Here is a 21322-nt window from a genome sequence, read left to right as displayed (position 1 = left end):
TAGGACATAAGGTAATATATGTGAGATCACTTACAGGTTTAGGGCCTGTGGAGGAATGCTTTGCTCCTGGTTAAATATTACAAAGCTTAACAGATAGGTACTTCACAGGGGTATCATTTATTTTTATGTGAAAAAAATATATACTCCCTTAATATTAAATCTTTCAGGTATCAATTGGCTTTGGTCTCTTCAGCGTCTCTAAGAAGGGCTCCGTCACCAGTGACTAATCAGCCTTCAGGAAGTGAACTGTGGAGCCTTCCATAGTTCAAGTTGAAAGAGCCACGTGGGTAACTGTGTTCTTTCAGGCTGCGTTTCTGCCACTAAGTACTTTGTTTGCTTTTCCTTACACATGATTGCCTTCTAAATGTTCAGTGGAAGCAAACAAGTTCTCTGAACATCTGGGAACAGGGTTGCTGACAGGGTCTAGCCTTGCTGTTCTTGACATAGTTTCTGTGTCTCTGGTTACAGATCAAAGACTGAAAGGCCCTTTCTCCTATTTCCCCAGCTCTGAGTGCTCTTTCGACCGTCATTGCCATAATTTGAACATGTGCGCATGTCATTCGGGAAAACATGAGAAGAGAGGGAACAATGCAGGGAAGGCTTATAAAACCGCAGGTGACCTACAAGGAAAAGGGCTGTGCTGGTCATGAAAGTAAACCTATACATCCTACTTTATATGGTAAAACATTTCAGAAGATATGGGCTTGAAGAGTTCTATAACCAGTTTTTGAGACGTGTGGGAAATGTGGAATCCAACCTTATTCATGTTGTTAGGAATCCAGTGCCAGGGGGGTTTCACTGAATTCCAATTAGGAAAGCAACTTAAAGCTGGTCATACCAACAATATAGATCATATTAATATGACACTAAATAGCCATTTACTAAAATCAACTGGATAAATAAAAGTAGTCAAACATGTAGTTGATATTCTATAGACAGATGGCAATCAGGTTTTCTAGAGGTCAGCTTTATAGTATTCCCAGCCTCAGTGAGTTTGATGGACCAGTATTGACTTTCTATTCTATGTTTGGAAGACCTGGATTTGCTTACGATATGGGTTTGCTTTCATCCCTGAAAGACATCAAGACCTGGGTCTTGAGTTATTGAATAGATATACTGGTCATTGAAAAACTTTCACACCTATTTTGAATTCCATTCATTTACAGTATTTTCTTACTGTTTTATACAGACTGCCTGTTTTTCAGTCTCAATTTCTAATCACAGGATTGCTGCCAGAGAACTTTAAAAAGCAAGACAAAAAAGACAACTGGGTAGGGCAGGGACATAGTATATACACTCCCTGCATAGCTCTACTGCTTGGCTAAGAAAGACCAGCAACCCTCACCAAGATACTTGGTTGAGATACTTGGGAAAACTCACTCATCCTCACTAAAATCCTGGACTGCAGCATGAATGAGGACTCCCTCATTCTTGTACATATAGGAGAAAGTTAATTGTTCAGCAGGAGGTCAAAATAACCAAGCCTTGAAAGCAATCTCAGTCTCACCTGGCTTTGACAGATCATCACCTTGAGGCAGAGATGTCCTGAGGGCTGATCCCCACAATATATGGCTTCTTTTTTACATAACATCACACCAACATTTAGTGACTTAAAATGACATTCATTCCATTAGTGCATGGCTCTCTGGACTGCTGGATATGACCTTTTGGTGAGACAGGGGTGCAGTACTGAGGCTTGAACTCAGGGTATTACCTTCCTGTTTGACATTTGCACTCATGGCTCTACCAGCCTTGGAGATAAGAATACCCTAGACTTTTCTGCCCAGCCTGGTTTCAAACTGAGATCCTTGGATCTCAGTCTCCTGAGTAGTTAGGATTACAGGCATCAATTATCATCACCTAGCGTTTAACTGCCTTATGTTGGTTTCTCTAATTCTCTCCCCCCTTCTCTCTCTCTTTCCCAAATCTGAGGTCAGGTGGTATCTGGATGACATTAGGTAGTCTCACTCTCAGATCTGGTGATTTTCAGGTTGTTGGCTAGAGAACCTTGACTTTCTTTCATCATTTTGTTACAGTAGAGTCAATTTATTAAGACAGGAGGACTCTTGCCACAGGAATGCTAAATAGGCATTTGTCAGAATCTCCTTCCACCCATGTCATCATGCTTTCCACCCATCTTTCTTTGGGATGTTTTCCTTTTGCAACGGATATGCTCTAAATGACTGCCTTTTACTTTATTCGTGAAATTTAGTTCATAGTTCTCAATCATGCCTTTAGAATTAAAAATAAATGACTCTAAAGGCTGGCCAATCACATTCACAAAACCCATTCACTCATTCAGAAATACTTTTTACTCACTCTCATTGCTAGCTGGCTTCTTCCAATACATGTATGAATGTTACTAATGTAATATTCGTAGAACATTCATTATTATTTTTCTATAATTCCTTGATGGCACAGGAAGGGTGGCAACTTCATTCGTATCATGTACCAAGAGCAATGGCAAAGCAGCTGGCAGGTAGAAGTAGATATCTGAAAACTTGTAAGTCCTCTAGCCATAGTCTTTGGGGGGCATTCTTAAACTGAAACATACCACAAATATCTTATCTTTTTTCTTGTATTAATTTCACTCTATGGAATAGTTTTAAAATTCACTATGTGTTCTGTTCTCTGGGCGAGTGACCACTGAAAGACGTTAGTGTGAGGGAGACAGACTGACTCAGGGGAAAGAATTAATGGAAGCACATGGCTCTTGCAAGCAGGAAATACTTTGATAGGCCTTTTCCTCTTTTTGTTACCCAGAGAACCTTGACAATAGACTCCACCTTGGAGCAGCTGCGTTCTCCCTTCTGTGATGACCACAGCACATTTTCCTTGTCAGACTTGGAGTCTGCAGCAGGGAGTGCTCAGGAAGGGACAGTCACACTGTTGGGGAGCTGCCCTTGAGACTTAAGCCCTGTGATGGGTGGAGACCCCTAAGACACCCTCTGAACACTTTGGCACATGGCGTCAGGAAGACCATCTGCTTCTGTTGTTCCTCTGACCTTTTGTTAGAACCCACCCTAAATTAGAAAGAAAGTGCCAGAAAAAAATTCTTAAAGCAATTTACACTCTGCTTTCAGTGCAAAGTCAACTTAGCAAGTATTAGGGTGTGTCCAAAATTATTTTGACTCTTAGAAGTAGAGGGAAAATTTATTTTTTATAGTGTCTAAATAGTGTAGGGACTATGTGGGATATCTAATGGTTGCGTTTCATCTTTTCAATATTTCTATATGGCCAGGATCATTACTGTCAGTTTACAGATAAGAAAACAGGGGTCAATCTAACTTCCTGAGAATGGAAAGGAATATAAAATAAGGAGTGTAGCTCAATTCCTCCTAAAAATCACTGTAAATGAGAAGAGCTCTAGCTTTTGGATAATCACTTAACCTATAAGGCTCCAGCTTCTTTTATAACATAAGGGACAGGGATTCAGCGAGACACCATTTCTTATTATGCATACATTTATTGAATTATAAAGTATATTAAGGACTTTATAGCTACTGAATAAAAAAAATACTAATTGAGGAAGTAAGTATCACAAAAGACATGGAGAAATTGGAACCCTTGTATCCTCCTGGTTCAGATGAAAAATGTCAGATAACATGGAACACAGCATGATAATCACCCCAAAGTCAAGCATAGAAATCCTGTATGATTCATTATTTCCATTCCTGGTTCTATCCCCGAAGAACTGGAAGCAGAGGCTTGAAAAGATGTTTCAGTATGGCATTTGTGATCATAGCAGCATTGTCAGGTGAAGATGGAATATTATTAATGCATGGAAAATTATTTGGTCTAAGAAAGGAAAGGAAGTCTGGCCCGTGCTACACCCCTGCTGAACTCCGAAGACACAATAAAAAGTATAATAATATACTCCAAAAGGAACAAATACTGTCTGATTATGCCTGACTCAGGTTGCTAGAGTAGTCAAACTCATAGAGATTAGAAGTAAGTGAGAGGAAATAGGGAGTTTGTGTTTAATAGTTATGAAGTTTGAGTTTCGATAAAGGGGGAAAGTTCTAGAATTAGATAAGATTTGCTGAACTTAAATATTTCATGCCACTCCAAGTCTATACGTAAACATGGTTATAACAGTAAGCACTGTGATTTTTAAAAGAATGTGGCATGAATTTTAATGACAAGAATTAAGACTATTCCCCTTTCTTGGAATGTTAGAATCATTCAGTTTCTGAATTATCTTTTAGGTCTTCAAGGTATCACTGACACTACAGATGAGAAATCTGTAGAGCACACTTACCTGCAATATGAGCCACAGTGAGTCAGAGCTGCAGGTAGAGTTGGGATGGAGGTGGAAGCATTTCAGAGGATGGTACAAGTGAATAATAAAATTCTGTATTGGAAAATAGCCTAGCCAAAAATATCTGAGTAAGGCAATGTTGGTGGAGCCCAGAGAGTCAGAAAGAATGGCATGTGCTAGAAATAGAGATAGAGACAGGTGGGACCCACCCCAGGTGGGATTCACCTGGGGCTACACAGTGTTGGCATTGTATTATAACCACTTGGAGTATTTTAAGCTGGAAAATGTCAATAGGCTGATAGGTATCTGTCAAAAGTCCATCTGGCAGAAAGAAGCAGAGGACAGAAGTAGCATGAAATGTTTATCATATAAGTGACTTTGCCAGTTACCTAGATTAGACAAAGTGGGGCTGAGATTAAAAAGGAATCATTAGATTTTAGAGCTAATTTGAGAGGAAGTATTAAGAGAATCTGCTGATGTATTAACTCATTCCTTTGCATTACTTCTCACACCAGTAGTCTTCCCCTGGTATTGCTTACTTCAGTCATCTTCTGTTTGGGTGTGGTGACTGTTGATAACTCGTATACATCATGGAGTTGACTCTCTAAAACACCCTTCAACACGCATACCTTCCATGATACTCAGAGTTTTGTTATCCTTTTGGTTTATTTGATATAAACATCTTAAGGAAAGAAGGATTTTTTTTTGGCTCACGTTACAGAGGTTTCAGTCCATGGTCCTCTAGCTCCATTATCTTGGGCCTGAAGACAGGTTGAACACTGCAGAAGTTGGCATTAATGGAGGAGGAGGCTGTTCACATCATAGAGGACAGAGAAGAAGGGTCTAGGGAACAAGTCAGTTCTTCCAAGGCCCACTTCCAGCTGGCCTCGTGATCTACAGATTGTAGTAGTACCACCAGCTGAAAATAAATCACCCAACATATGAGCCTGTGGAGGAACATTTCAGAGTCAAACTATAACAACATTCCTGCTCAAAAGTTTACCTCCAAGCTTCTGACTGAGACTCCTTGACATATGCTCTGTCAAAACCTCTCCAGCTAAGTGGGAGAAAAGCATGGGAAGGGATATCAATGTTCAAGAAGTAATACACCCACTACCTGATGAATGTAACTCTAAGCCTTCTATACATCACCCTGCCCCTCTCCAAAAAAAAAGAAAAAAATCACTGTGAAACCTCTCCACCTATAGATCCTTCTCAGTGGCTCACCAATCAAAAACCATTTCTTTAGTCTCTCAGGCTGGATATATGACGGCCAGCAGCAAATAAATATTCCTGTTGCTTTACTATCTTCAAAGAATGCCCTCAGTTTTCTCACCATTTATGGAAACACTATTGATCCTCTATCCTAGACCAGATCTTCTTTGGTAGGGAGATTTTTCTCATGCTTTTTAACTCAGTGTGAGTCCAAGCAGCTGTCAACACCATCTGTAAGCATTGGGCTATTCTCACACTAATTCTAGTACCTTTTGTACATAGCAAAGGAAGCAGAAATCTAACTTTCTGTGGAGAAGGTACTTAATGTTCAGTGATGTCAACAATCTCATGCTTGGCTCAGATAGTAATTCAGCCTGAGAGAGTGAGGTTTTTAGAGACAGTGATGCAGAAAGATACTTACACCAGAGAGAGAAGGTGGAAAATACCTGGCATTCAGAAATAGTCAAAGAACAAATAAACTAATGATTAAAAACATTGTCTAGGCTGCAATATGGATCTATAATAACTTGGGAAAAAGCTAACAACACAACCTTAACAATTGAACAGTTACAACTTGGTTTGGGTCCATAAATTCTTGAGTACTGGTTTCAGGAGCTGGAAAATTAAGTAAGTTCTGTTGTGAAGCATTGACAGTGGACATAGGGGAAGGGACAAGGGGGAGGGGTAGATACATACACAAATCCTTATAAGGAAATGAGTACCATCAAAGAAAAGTACACAAAACAGCATTAACACATAAAGGAAAAGCATACTATAATTGACTCACATCTTTGGCAAGAGTGAAGAATGAGGGTCTCAGTTCCCCTGCAGTCTTTCCTTACTGCCTTTACAGCCTGTGTACCTCTACACCTCCTGACTGCTATATTAGGCACTGTTGCGCTCTTCTGAATGGCCACACTTTTAATCCACCATTCTAGCCAAGGTTGGTTCAAACTTTCAAGTGCTTTCAAGCCACTTGGGCATTTGGTTATACAGATTCTGACTCAGGTGGTCTGTAGTGATCCCTGAGAGTCTCCTTTCCAACAAGCTTGCAGGTGATACCAGCAATGCTGTAGTTGAATTCACCCAAACAACTTGGAAGGAGGCTATCTGTAATTGAATTGGCATAGGCCTTTACAGATATTTGTTTAGAGAGATTTGAGTTAAACTTCCGCTGTTACTGCATGTGGATGAAAAGTATATTTGCGTGCTTGTGCGCTTATGTGTGTGAGTATATGTATGTGGGTGAATGTCCTGCTACATGAAGCGACGGATCACAATTCCCAGACAGACAGATTACTTTATAATGGGGTTACCATGAACTATAATCTAACAATGGATGACAGTTCTCAAGATAGGAAGAATCACCTAAAATGTCTGTCTGATAAGGACATGATGCTTCTTGCTGTGTTGATGCTGAATGGGATTTGAATTCAGGACCTTGGGGCTATTCCCACTTCAATCTTTTTGCTGGTTAATTGAAGATCTTCCTACCTGTGCTGGTTTCAAACTACAATCCTCAGATTTCAATCTCTTGAGTAGCTAGGATTACAGTTGCAGGTTTCAGTCTTCTGAGCATTTAGGATTATAGGCTTGAGCTACCAGTACTTGGCACAAGACATTTTTCTGCCCCTGAGCACTGGAGCAATTTTTTAGCCTGTGTCTTGCACATAGAAAATGACCAATTAACATTGGTTGAATGGTAAATAAATGAGGAAAGAAGGGACTGGATTTCAATTCTATGAAAAATAACATTTCAATCTCTAGAAAACCAGGTCATGAAAGCCCATATAAGACATTTATGGAATAAAGATAAAAACATACAGGCAAATAAATAATGTCCTGTGTATCTCCTAATTCAAAAAAGGCCAGAAAAATCTGAAAAATCCTTCAAAGTTTTTTTTTTTAATACCAAGGACATTTTCATGGCCTCAAAACAAAACTCTAACATTTTTCCATGTGAACTGCTATTTTCCTAACATTGTTTTAGATCAAAAAAGTCTTTGTTTTTGTTATTATTGAATATCAAAAGAGTCTCACTTAATTACAAACATAAAAGCCCTTTCTTGTCTCTCCCTTCATTTGTGCTGATGAGAAAGATTTTTTTTTTCAGAAGTACTTGGTACCAAAATAGCTCTGTTTGCTGACCATTATCATCTCCATGGAGTGGAGAGGACATGATGATGAACTTGGCACACAGGAAGTTTAACATTTCACAGTATGAAAATAGGATTTCTTAGTATAAGAACACCTCTTCTAGAAAAAAAGGAAGTAGAACTTCTATGTTCTTCAATTTGTTGGCATTCCTAGATCACATTAAAATACTGGAGCATTCTCATAACTCCTCATCAATATTACTTTGCTGTATTTTTCATTTGAATGGTAGTTTTAAAAGTATTTTTACCATTTTCTGTTGCTGACTTAACCTCATAGTCATAGATGAGGTGAAGCCATTGATAAACATGCAGAAAACTTATCCAAAGCCTATGCATTTCTATAAAGAATTAGACAATAAAGTGACTGACAGGGTTAATCAGTGGAAATGATATTTATCTGAACTTTGCTTAGTGAAAAATAGGTCAGTACAATTAAACATAATATTTAATCCTCAAAGAGTGTAGTCCTTACAGGTATCTATTGTCATTTCAGTTTTATAAAGAATGAAAAATAATCAGAGTGATGTCGTCATTTGCTCAAGGTCTTGCATAGAAAGTGTAGGAGGTAAAAAATCTGATTTGTCTTCCTGGCTCTAAAGCTCAGACGTTTTTTTCTGCAGCAAAATGCTTGCAGGAAGCTACTATTGTATTAAAATGTCTCTGTACAAAAACGATTCTACATAAGGATGTCTGTGTTTTAGATAATAAAATTTTAACTTGTTTATTTCTTCAATAAATATTTGGTGCATTATGAGGATGTTTTCATAGTGTATTGGGTATTAAAAACTTATAAAGTATGGTAGAATCAGGAGACAAGCAATTCAGAGACAAATGGAATTTAAAATTGCCAATGTTCTACCATTTTTTGAGTTATGAAAGCACCAATTTCAATCTGGAAAATATTATGGTAAAAGAAGCAAGTCAGGCTCTGAGAGAAATAAGGGATATATTTCTCTCATATGTGGAAGATAGGGCTAAATGATAAATATATTCACAGTCACACTTACATATGCATACATACATATGTTGCATGTATTGTACATATATTAGTATATATACATATATACATTCGTATATATACAAGCATATTACCTAAAGAATGGTATACATAGGAGAGAATTCCAATAGTGTAACTCCTCTGAATAAAGTACAAAAAAGTTAATACTAGGGGGACCTGGAGTTGGGCCTAGTAGTAGAGTACTTGTCTAGCATGCACGAAAACCCAGGTTCAATTCCTCAGTACCACATACATAGAAAAGCTGGAAGTGGTGTTGTGGCTCAAGTGGTAGTGCTATAGCCTTGAGAAGGCCCAAGGACAGTGCTCAGGCCCTGAGATACTAGGAAGCTAGAATGTGTTGTCAGAAATAGAGGAGATCAAGGGGATGAGGCAAATTTAAAGGAGAGAGGAAAGGTGGGCAAGTGCAGTCATAATATTCAATGTACATATATAAAAACAGAAAGAGGTAAATTGAGGGAATGGGTGGAATTGGGAGACATTTTGGAGGACAATGGAAATGGTGACATTGATCAAGATAACTTATTTAATAAACTGATAAGTTGAATCAAAGTGTCTTTGTACAACTACTTAAAATAATTTTAAAAATTAAATATTGATTTTATAAAATTTATATCAAAGCATTTTTTCAACTGAGAATGGCTATTCCTGGGCATTTATCCAAATGATTATCCAAATGATTTAGCTACACTAAAGCTACCAGCACAACTATGTTCATTGCAGCCTTATTTACCCTAGCTAAGATATGGAACCAACGCAGATGCCCTTCCGCAGATGAGTGGATCAGGAAATTGTGGCATATATACAATGGAATTCTATGCTTCCATCAGGAAGAATGACATCTCCCCATTCATAAGGAAATGGAATAACTTGGGGAAAAAATGATGTTAAGTGAAGTAAGTATCACTATTGCAATCCTTTTTCTCAGGATTTCTGTGATTCCTCTTCACTTCCCCAAATAAATAAGCTTATATACAAAACCAAGGGAATCAAACTCAGAAACAGTGACCATAGTGAAGAAACCAAAGAAAAAAGAACAAAGGAAATAACTGCAAACAATACACTCAAAATTACAAGCAAACAACAAAAAGAACAACCTCTGTACTCATATCATAGAGTTAATTTTGATTAGCATCATTTTATATACTTATAGGTATGTAGTTATTGGGCCACTGTGAACCTCTGCTGGGACTAGTCTAAGAATATACTAATTATTACAAATGAGGGGAACCATGTTTCTTTGGGTCTGGCTTATTTCACATTATGTTGGAAATGAACTTTACAACTTATGGAAGAGGGGAGTCCATGGGAGAAAACATGGGAAAGGATAACACTTCTAAAAGAAATGTACTTATTACCTTGCTTATTTAATGGTAATCCATCTGTACATCACTTTTATAATAAAATAAAATTTTAAAAAAGAAGAGAGTGGCATTTCATTATTTCAACTAAGTGTTCTAAAGACCTTGAAGGGTTATTTCCCAATATTTTAACTACTCTACAGGTGTATATAGATAATTCTTTTTGTTCAGAGCATCTTCACTGACCGTGAACACAACACTTAATGAAACTAGACACCAAGTGAGCTGACCTTGAGCTTCCACCCTGGCTCTGTTATTCTAGGGCTGTGACTGTAGATGAGTCAATCACTCTCTCCTAGCCTCATTCCCCATACTGGAATAGTGGAAAGGCTATAATCTATCTCAGAAGCATGTTCTTCAACAAATCCATTTTTTAAGTAACTTGTGCAGTAATTTCCGCTCCTACCCTAAGCCTCTTCATTCTGATTTAAATTCAAAGATGATGGGACAGACAAACTAATCAACATTCCAGCCTTACATATTTCAACTGTCATCTTTCATTATACTTTAAATTCCTTCTGAATAAGTTTTGATTTGGACTTTAACATTGCTCTAAGGAAAATCAAGGCAGCTAATCACTATCAGAGTGTTTCAGATTGCCTGTCTTTGACACACTGCTTTCACCAGTCTCCAACTGACTGGTCAGTGCCAAACCCCAGGGCGTCCTGAGAGATGTGCTTGGACCAGGATCTTCCCTGTCACTCAGGACTAGCAGCCCCAAATGCCAAACGAACCTGATGCGAACTAAAATAATTTCCAAGTAAGTCTCAGCTGCCCTTCTGAGCTGATGGGAAGTGATTCAAGTATGAGTTAGCTGAGCAAGTGTGTCACTTCCCCTGTACCTGGGATAATGAAGGCTCTGCACCGGTGGCTTTCTCCAGTCTCCTCAATGATACAGCACACTCTACAAATTGGGATATAAGGGTACCTTGTGGCTGGGCACAGGTAACTGAGGCCTGTAGTCTCAGCTACTCAAGATGCTGAGATCTAAGGATCAAGGTGGAATGCCAGTGGGCCTCAGCCTTCTGCCACCCTGAGTTCTCTGCAATCAGCCTGTCCTGTGAGGCACTACTTAGGCCAGCTGGTTGCAGTCCCCAGCGCTCTCAACCCCACCTTGTCAATCTCCAAATAGGATGTGGTCAGTGGTGAGCTTCCTCTTTGATAGTGGGCCTCTGTGACTAATGGAGGCTCTGGTGTTGCCCACAGCTGAATAGCCATGCCTCCCAGGTGACTCCCAGGGAGCCACACCACCCTTTGAATATGATTAGTAAGACAGGGATGACTCTGTTCTCTAAAGGTCTCCTAATGACCAAATTTGGCCTTTGAGAACCGGACCGAAACATTTCCTCTGAGTCATGTGTGTTTACCTTGTCAGCCCTTAGTTGTTATGGAAACTCCACAGCACAGTCCAAGGGTTCAGAATTCCTCCAGTTAGCCTCAAGCTGATCCATGGTTTATTCAGCAAACAAGTTTGCTTACTTTGTTAATTTTTAGCTACTTCCTGATCAAATTGGAAGCCAGAGAGCTCAATGTAGTCTAGAGCCCACTGTGGTCTTTGCAGGGGAATCAAAATAACAGACAAGCTTCTGTGTTCTGCTCTACGTACAGTACTGATAATTAAAAGAATTCCACATTACTTCCTGGTTTATCTGACTGCAGGATCAAAGTCGCTCCCTTGCTAACAAAACCTCTACATGTGAAAAGAATTTAAGAGTTCTTCACACTATCTTTTTAGAGGTTCATCCCAAATTCCAGCCAAATTTTCCAGACAGATTTTAATAGCCAGTGGCTTTCCTCTGAGAAATATGCACTTTAGAAATATGTTTGACTGACTTTATTTCCTACTTGAACTTCAGTGATGATATCTGCAAATCTCTGAAACTCAAGCACATGGAAGGATTTTTGTCTCCTCAGGATTTTGTGGCAAGCAGTTTAGGTCAGACAGACTTATTTTCCTAAGTTTTCTTCACCATTTCATACATGCTTAGTTGAGCATCTAACTTGCTTTTGTTTATTGTCTGCAAAGCAGAGAGCTGCTCTGTGGCCATTCTGCTGCCCCATAGTACAGCTACTTGCCTGTCAGTGGGGTGGTAAGTGATGCAACAGGTGAGATTGAAAAGCTGACATAGGAGATGTGAAATACCTTTCACATGTCATCTAACTCTAATGGTAATTTAACACGGGCAGGTGGCTTAATTCTGAGTAATAGCCATGACGTGTGAAGGCTGGGAGACATTTCACCTGGCATACAGATAGCAATATCTATGGCTACAACCAAGAACTTTTCTTTGTCCTTTCCTTTTATTTTTTTTTCCAGTCCTGGGGCTTGCACACAGGGCCTGAGCACTGTCCTTTGACACTTTTTGCTCCATCCTGCCACCTGAGTCACAGCACCACTTCTGGCTTTTTCCGAGTATGTGATAACGAGGAATCAAACCCAGGGCTTCATGCTTGTTAGGCAAGCACTCTACCACTAGGCTATACTCCAAGACCTCTTTTTCTTTTAAATGCATGCTGAAAAGGTAAATGTATAGTGGGTTGATGGACAGGTATGTTTGGTGGAGAGAGAATCTACAATGTAATCCATAATTCCCCGTGTACTACAGCCCACCCACGGTTATATTACCAATAAGAAATTAAAATTAGGGGCTGAGAGTTTACCAGGTTCAATTCCTCAGTACCCACAAACACAGAAAAAGCCAGAAGTGGTGCTGTGGCTCAAGTGGTAGAGCTGTAGCCTTGAGAAAGCCCAAGGACAGTGCCCAGGCCCTGAGTTCAAGACCCAGGACTGGCAAAAACAGACATTAAAGTTAATAGACTAGCATTCTGTCTCATGTAAGAGCCTAAGACCTTGGAAAATCTCATCTTAATATTTGTTAGTGAGCTGTTTCCCGTCAGCTATCTGGAGACTCATGAGGTCATCTAGGCAAGGCACATGTCCACTCGTAGCACTGGTGGACATTGTGGTAATGCAATGCCCTTGTTTGCTTCTGTGCCAAGAAATCTGCTGTTTCACACCCAAGATTCTGACAGTATGGTGTTGTGAAGCTCTGCTGAGCATGTGCTGGGTCCCCATCCATGCTTTATTTGGTACAAGTGTGAGAACAACACACCTCAACCAGGTTCAATTTAACAGTCTGCTGGACATTGGAGTAAATGCTTTGGACCCCATGGTCTTTATTCTCAAGGAAAAAATAAATTGTTTCCACATAAAGTCCTCTCTTCGTAGAGTTCAGTATCTGTCCTGAAAATCTGCTGTGTCTCCCCTCTGTTCTAACATCCATGTACTTATATAAAATGGACACCCAAAGGCCTGTCCCTCACATACCAAACAGTCAGATACATAAAATATTAGGCTCATCTACTAAAGAAAGAATTTTAAATGTGAAAAGGAAATTATAAATTGAAGAACAAAATAATGGATTGCACAATTGGTGACTGAAATTCTGAGAGATAGTAAGAAAGCGGGTCCAGAATGGAACCAAGTATCATGAACCAGCTGTATCAGAAACAGACTCTTGTGTCTTTCCATCTTGTTAGAATTCATCGAATAAAAATAAGTTCATAAGCTGTGTCTATTTTGCCTATTGTTGTCTTTAATTAATCAAGGACTACTGATGTTTAACAGTTATAAGCCAACCGACAATCAAATTCTTTTATGCAATCTTTACTCCTTGATTGCTAATATTAACTCTCAAATTATACATCATACTGTAGAATGTAGCACAGGTTACAGAAAACTAAGACATGTAAGGCATCTGTAGGGCTCCAAAAGTCCTTGGTGAAGGTAAGAGCAGAGAACTGAAAACTGAAAGTCACTAGAGGCGGTTAAGTAAGATATGAACATGAGGAACTGTCACAGCTGTTGTGAGGCCAGTGGTGTCAAAAGGCATAGTTTGTTAAAGGATCAATGCTTATTCAAAGCTGATTCCAGGCTCACTGGGTCTGTGCAACCATACTTAGCGATTCTGCCATTTGGCAATTTGAGTAGTTTATGTCAGACAATAAGTTATGCTGAGGTAAAGCCCCAATACAACTTGTTGCCGCCCCATCATCAATGTGTGAACTAGATGTTTTGATGACAGATCCATGTCTCCTAGCAAGGGATTAGGAGAAGGGATTGGATTCAGCATTATTTCCCTACAGCTAACCAGCCTCAAAGTTATTCTGCCTTAACATTTGCACTCAGAATACAACAAATTTTTGTTTTATAAAGCTATGTCACTCAAGGCCTGGCCTATCCTCAAAGCTCCTGCTACATGCAATATGGAGTAGCTCAGAAGAAAGCTTGGCCTCTCTGCACACCAAACTTTTACTATATCTGAAAGACTACCTATTCATGTGTTTTGGATATGAATACCCAAATAGAAGCTTAAGGTAATAATTTCTATATTCTATTTGTTTTTTATTTCAGTGGCTTATAATCAAGTCAAAGTGTGTACCTTTGTACCAACAATATATCATTTATAGACATCAGTCTACTCTTCTGTGGCACTGTAATTACCCTTTCATTAAGGTTTGCTGAAAAGAGTAGGTTGGATAAGGTATAACTACAGAGTTTTCTCCTTTTTTTGAATAGAAGATTATGTGTAAAGTCTTTGACAAAAACTAAGATTAAACTTACCTGTATGCTTTAATTATGCCCCATCAATAATGTAAACTGCCAGTTATGGTAAATCAGGGAAATGTTTGTGTCAGAACCTAGCATGAAGAGGGGAAATTGTAGAATTAATCTACTTACCCTAGAGACATTTTTTTAATCAAGACTTCATAAATAATACCTGAGTTTGGATGATTGAAACGTAAAGCAATAATATCTTAATAAAGATATCATCTCTCTTAGTAGATATGGTATGACCAGAAAATGAGCATGCCACATTCCTTTCATCTGAAATGTGTATTTAATGTACATTGTATTATCTGAAATTTATTTCATAATTTAGGCACAAAAATCCTAGAGTTTTAAAATATATCTGTACTTTTGTCATGTTAATAAACAGAATGTGTGATTTACTGACAACCTATGAATTCAACAGTTTCTAGTATATTCACAGAGCTATGCAGACATCATTGCTATCAAGAATATTCAGAATATTTTCATCATCTACCAAAAAAACTATTGTAATCTTTAATAGTCCCTACCCTCCCTTATCACTCCCTCCCCAGACTATCCATTTACTAAGCTCCTTTCTGATTCTGTAGATTTTCACATAAATATATATACATGTACGTATGTATATATAACACATATATTAAATGCATGTATTCAAACATATGTGTATACACACATGCATAGATAATATATACATAATATATATGAACATGTTGTATACATAGCATATATACTATATAACATATATGATAGATGATGTTTATCACATACAATACAATATAATATATAACTACATGTATACAAAATTTGTAACATATCACAGGTAGCGTGGGATCTTTCTGTCTTCCTTCATTTTAGTATGTTGTCAAAGTGCATCCATGTTCGGGCATGTATTGCTTATTCATCTCATTTTATTATCAAGTAATATCTCATCATAGAGCCATACCATATTCTACTTAATTCAGTTAGAATTTAATGGACATTTGGCTTGTTTTCAGTGTTTGAGGTGTTCTGAAGGATGCTGCTCTAGAATTAGGACCATATGGTTTATAGATCCTGGTCTGTCTCTAGTTGCCAATATATTGAAGATCAGAAAAGCCAAGTGAACATTTCTATCTCACTGATTTGAAGTAACATAACTTTAACTAGAGCTTAGCTCTCCTAATTATTGTATGCCTGCCCTTACAATGCCATCAATAGTTTGCAAGGGTTTAGAGAGAGGACCTTCTGGCAACAATTATGATGTGTTTGATAACAGATAAGAGCCGGTTCCTGCACACTCAGCAAGACAGTTCAGTGAAGTGTAAATTGTGCATGGTGTTACTCATTTCTGATACTCTTTCCTTAGTGCAGCATACACAGTCACTATATAATAGGAAACTGTAACTACTACATTGATAGCTAGACTCATGGGGCATAAATATGCAAATGACTATTTGATTTTTATTTTCCCTTCTTGTCTGCTCATTGTGGTAATTCTTTGTTTCCCTATGCTGTTAGAGTCAAAACTTGGATAGGTTTCAAGAAATTAAAAGCCTAGATTCTCTTTTATGTCGCAAAACAGCCTCAACACAGTACTTAGAATTCCAAATCCCTGGCACAATGAGAAGTTCAAACTTCATTGCAGCCTGGTCTTCTCCCCTCTAAGATCTGTCCCATGACTATAACATAAAAAGATTGGTAAATGAGATGCCACAGATTCTGTAGAATCTCTATAGGGTTGATGATGTAACAAAAAGTCCCAGTGTGTTCTAGACTTGGCATATGCTACAGTTTTTCTCCTCTTTGATTGTTTCATATGGGGGCTACTGTTCTCTTTACCTGCACAGCTTGTACTGTGGCTTGTTTAGTTCCCATTCTGGAGCCACTAGAGTTACAATTCTTCAGCTTCTCTCTGATACCCCATCCCACCTTCTGATGACACTTTTGGATAGTTGTAGATATACTTATTTTCATGGATGGCCCCCATTTGGCTCGCTGGAAACTCTGTATCTATTGAATCAAAAGACCAAGCCCAGGGCACATTGTTTCCAACTAATCAGCTCTGTATGGAGCCATTCCTAGTGCACCCTCCTTCTTTCCTTCACCAGTGAGTTCTCGCCTCCCCTCCCTGGTACATACTTGATGCCAAGAGTCTCAGCCCTTGAATCTGTTTCTTTGAAGTTTGTGTTTGTCAGACTTGTCGCTGTGTCAAAAATTCCTGAAATAAACAGTGTAAGGGACAATGTATTTGCTCACACCTTCAAAGGGGGTTAGTCCATGATTGCTTGGCCCCCAGTGTGTGGGCAGAAGGTCATGTCAAGAGAAAGCATGTGATGGGGAGGTTTTTCACCTCATCGCAGACAGGAAGCAGAGAAGATCAAGAAGGAGCCAGAGCAAGATATGGCATACTTCCACCAACAAAGCCCCACCTCCTACTTTTCACCACCTCCCAACTGAGACTGAAAAGAAAGCGCTGGCTAGGCATTAGCATGGCCTTGGGCGGTTTTATATTCAGGACCCTTCACATCAGATCACCCTGGCCTTGAGTTTCATATACATGCTCTGAGGACACTTGGGTGTGACCAAGAGTAGACTCACTGGAACCCAGAAGTGCATATCAGACAGGCTCCCACTTAGAGGGGCTAAATGATATACAGAGAGCTCAGCTAGGCCACCTAGAGCATCTAGTTGGGTCTGGTTACTGATATGGCCTGGAGGCTGTCCAATAACCCCCTTGAGGGTCACATAACTCACTCCTAGACACCTAAGCACTAACCACTGCAAACCCTATCATGTTCTCCCTTGAGACTCTTCCCTTCAGATGGAAACTCTGCTCATCTTTTTCTTCAATAAATATTTACCATTTAGTTTCTCTCTGAGTATGCATGGACTCATTCTTCTAGACTTTAGAGACAAAGAACCTGAGCCAAAGATTTCAAGTTCTCAGTATCACAGTGCTATATTCTTACAAATCCATAGTTCACAACCCTCAAGTCTTATTATCTCTAAGTATGCTCTCCCAGACATGTCCAGTGTCTAGGTATCTCTCAGTTCAATCAATCTGACAGTCAAAATTAATCAGCCTTCTCCACTTGAAATTGGAGTGGTGTGTCTATGAGAGGGGAAGAATTCATTTTGAGCTTGTTCCAAGAAAATACCCTTAAACCTTGGAGTTTTTCATGCGTTAGATGTAGAGGTGGTGTTTGAAGCAATGGAATTGATTTTATAAGACAGAAAATAATAATCCACATCACAACAAAGAAACTAAATACCATGATACCTTTCTCTGTGAAAACTTACCTTACTTTGGGATATCATAGTTATTATTTCTTGGTGTCTTGAATGTAATTTCTGATTTATGATCTGGTGATGCCCTTGTGTTATCTAGAAGGCAGTCCATATGAAGGGAGGAAGTTGACCTAGGATAGCATACTATGTTGTGTAGAACTGTGACCCACCCCAGACACCCTGCTAAGAGCTCACCAGCATTATCTAATTAACCTCTGGAAACAAGTCTGTGACCTGGCAGTTGTGCTGTTTATTTAATAAAGCAGAAAGTGCATCATCACCATGTATCATTAGATGGGATGGTTTCAATAGGAAGAAACAGAGCTCTCTTCCCCAGATGGCTTCAACCACAGAAGCAGGCCTGACATTACACAGAGAAAGGGTGGTTCCAGCATTAGACAATTTAATGAGTCAAAGATGCACCAAGGACCCAGGTTCTTTCCATCTTTCTATTCTGAAGATTTGGAATTTAGCTGTTTGGTCTTTTAGGTTCCTTTCATACTGAGTCTCACTATGCTATTTGGGATAGGTTCAAAATAGCAATCTTCCAACTTAGCCTCCCAGGATAGGCAAAAGTAGAGGCAGAAACATCACAGTTTGAGGCCAGCCTGTATAAGATATTGTCACAAAGAACAAGCCAGACATAATGGATCATGCTTATAACCATAGTTCTCACAAGGCAAAGGTTGGAGAATTATGGCCACCCAAGGAAGGCTGAAGCAAAAAATGTGAAACCTTATCTGAAAACAAAATAAATTTAAAAAATCAAAAGGACTGGAAATGGCTGAAATGATAGAGTATTTGCCTAGCAAGCAGTGGTGTGCACATGTACAAATCGGTTGTGTATATTGGCTTCCTTCCAGCTGATAATATCCCAGATACTTTAAATGATAAGAGGCATTTTGTTTGAAGAAGTCAGCAAAGTTACTGAGTAATTGGAGTAATTGTGATCTCAACAGGATAAGAAAACAGACAATAGTGTTGTTGTTTGGCCAAGTCTATTGTTTCTGCTAAATCTATGGTTCGTATTTGAGTGCATGTGAAATAGGTTTTAATATCCTCTGAACAACACAGAAGCTCAGACAATGGGAAAATTAATGGGAGTTCTCTCATGTTATTGTATTTTAGAATTTCTAACAGAATAAGAAGTTAAAACAATTTAAAGTTATTTTTGTAGAATTGTATTCTTATAATTTCGATCTTTTAGGGTTTTTTGACAGTCAAGATTAAGGCATTCCAGATTATTATATAATTTTTTTAGCCAGGATCTCATGAGCCTACTATCTCAGTGTTCTGAGTGATGCAGATAACAAACATTTACCACAAGGTGGCAGTTTTGCAGATTATGGTCTCATCTTTGCCAGGAGGATTTGAAAAATCTGCCTTTGATCTTATTATGACAGATCCACAGTAGGGGTGAAGTCTGAACTCAGGTTTGTTTTGTTCTGAGGCCTATGTTCTTGTGCATTGTTGCATATTATGCTGGAGGGACTACCTACCCAGAGGAATTAAGATATTCGAGTCCTATTTCTACAGTTAGAAGATTTCAAGGAATTCTTAACTTCTCAGATACTCAGTTTCCTCACCTGTAAAAATCACAGGTTATAGTCAGTCTGTTTCTATTACGATAGGCTGTCAATAGTTTTTACTATCTTTCAAAAGAATTAAATATTTAGCAGCATAGCTAACCACATCAGTAGTAAGACCAGCCTTTCTCTATAAGTAACACGTCCCACATTTCTATTGCTATTATTTCATTCTCTTATGAGATGCTTTACTAAAATAAGTTGCTAAATGTTACTCTATTGATACTTATATGTTAAACAACATTGATATTAAATGTTACTATATTGATATTTGTCTTTAATTTACTCTGCTTAATATGATTTACTTGTCAATCAAATGTACCTAGTGAGCGAGAGGAGAAAATAAACATAGGAGTCTGTACAAAGATTCCTCCCAGCTTGTTATCCAGCCTTCTAAACAACTCTTAAGAAAACATTGTAAGTAAGGGCATGAGGAACTAGAAGCACTTGCCTTAAGGCATCTAATTTAGATTGCAAGTAATGCTATGCTTACATATCATATATGGCTGAACCTTTAATGATCAGATATGTTTGCTCTAAGTGAGGATAGGACTGAAATAACTTCTCACTTACAGTCAGACGTTCTGCTAAGTTATTGACTCTTATATGGACTAGAAGATAGCTCATACAGTTAGAAGATAACTTTCATGCACTCTTACATGTACATGTACTAAAAATGAGGATGGTAAATAGAATCAGAAATATGTAATGCTACTTGTTACTTAGTCTTTGTCAGAGAACTCTCCTTTGCTGTCTTGGTCTCCATAGGTTTTGTGCTTCATATACTGGAAAATTACATATTCATGTGTGAATCTCTTCATCCAGTGAGAAATGCTTCATATTCTCTACATGTTGGAAGCAGGCACTATACCTCTTGTTTATTGTAATATTATCTTTCTAGAAGACGAGAAGGTGGCAGAAAATTACCAGGGGACCAACAGAACACCCTCCGCAGAAGCCATTTTAGGGTCCCATCAAATGTTACACCAAGTAAGCTATAATTATACAGAGATTTACACCAAAAAAGACCATTGCAAGCAGCCTGCTAAGGAGGTAGATTTAAGCACCCACCTGTGGTGGTGAAGGTGGCAGCAAACATGTCTGCAGCCTCAGAAAGCTGGAACAAAAGCATTAGAGAATGCATGCACACAGGCTTCCCACACACTTCCAGTGCAATCTTCAAGAGCAGGAACAGTAATCCACATTCTAGATGGCCACAGATGGATGCAGAGACAACTCATCACATCATGGACAGCCCAGAAAACCATGAATGTCCCACAAAAGACATGTCTGCTTCCTCTTAGAGAACAATATCTGAAAGCAAACCCGCCCTAATCCAAAAAGAGTGTCATCTTTGATACTGGCACAGAATCTGCCAGAGCAGCTGGCTGGTAACCTCAGCTAGAGAAGCCCTGACATTTTTTCAAAAGAGCAAAGGAATCTGATACTCTTGCACCACATCTCTCAGGCAGAAAAAGAGACCTAGGTGAAAGAAGCCCTGCCCACAGAGAGAAAGTCCCTCCCAGAGAGGGCAAGCTCTACCTGAGGCAGACTCAGGAAGAGGCAACCCACCCCTCTGCCATGAACTCCAGACTAAAACCTCACTGGAAAAACAAAACAAAACTGGACAGGTCAAAAAAGATAAGGGTGGCTTCAGGATGAGCTAAAACTACAAGACTCAATCAGAAGGACTAATTTAATGCTAATATATATTGAAGAAGGTAAAAAAAAGGAGCTAAGGGAATAGGAAGTATAATAGCAGAAACCTCCCAAATATTCAAAAGGATAGATCTATTCAAATGAAAGAGACTTTTAGAACCCTAAGCACACTGTACCAGAACAGGAC

This window comes from Megascapheus bottae, chromosome 20 (genome assembly GCF_031878675.1).
Source record: "Megascapheus bottae isolate mThoBot1 chromosome 20, mThoBot2.hap1, whole genome shotgun sequence".
NCBI lineage: Eukaryota > Metazoa > Chordata > Mammalia > Rodentia > Geomyidae > Megascapheus > Megascapheus bottae.
This window is presented reverse-complemented; position numbering follows the sequence as displayed.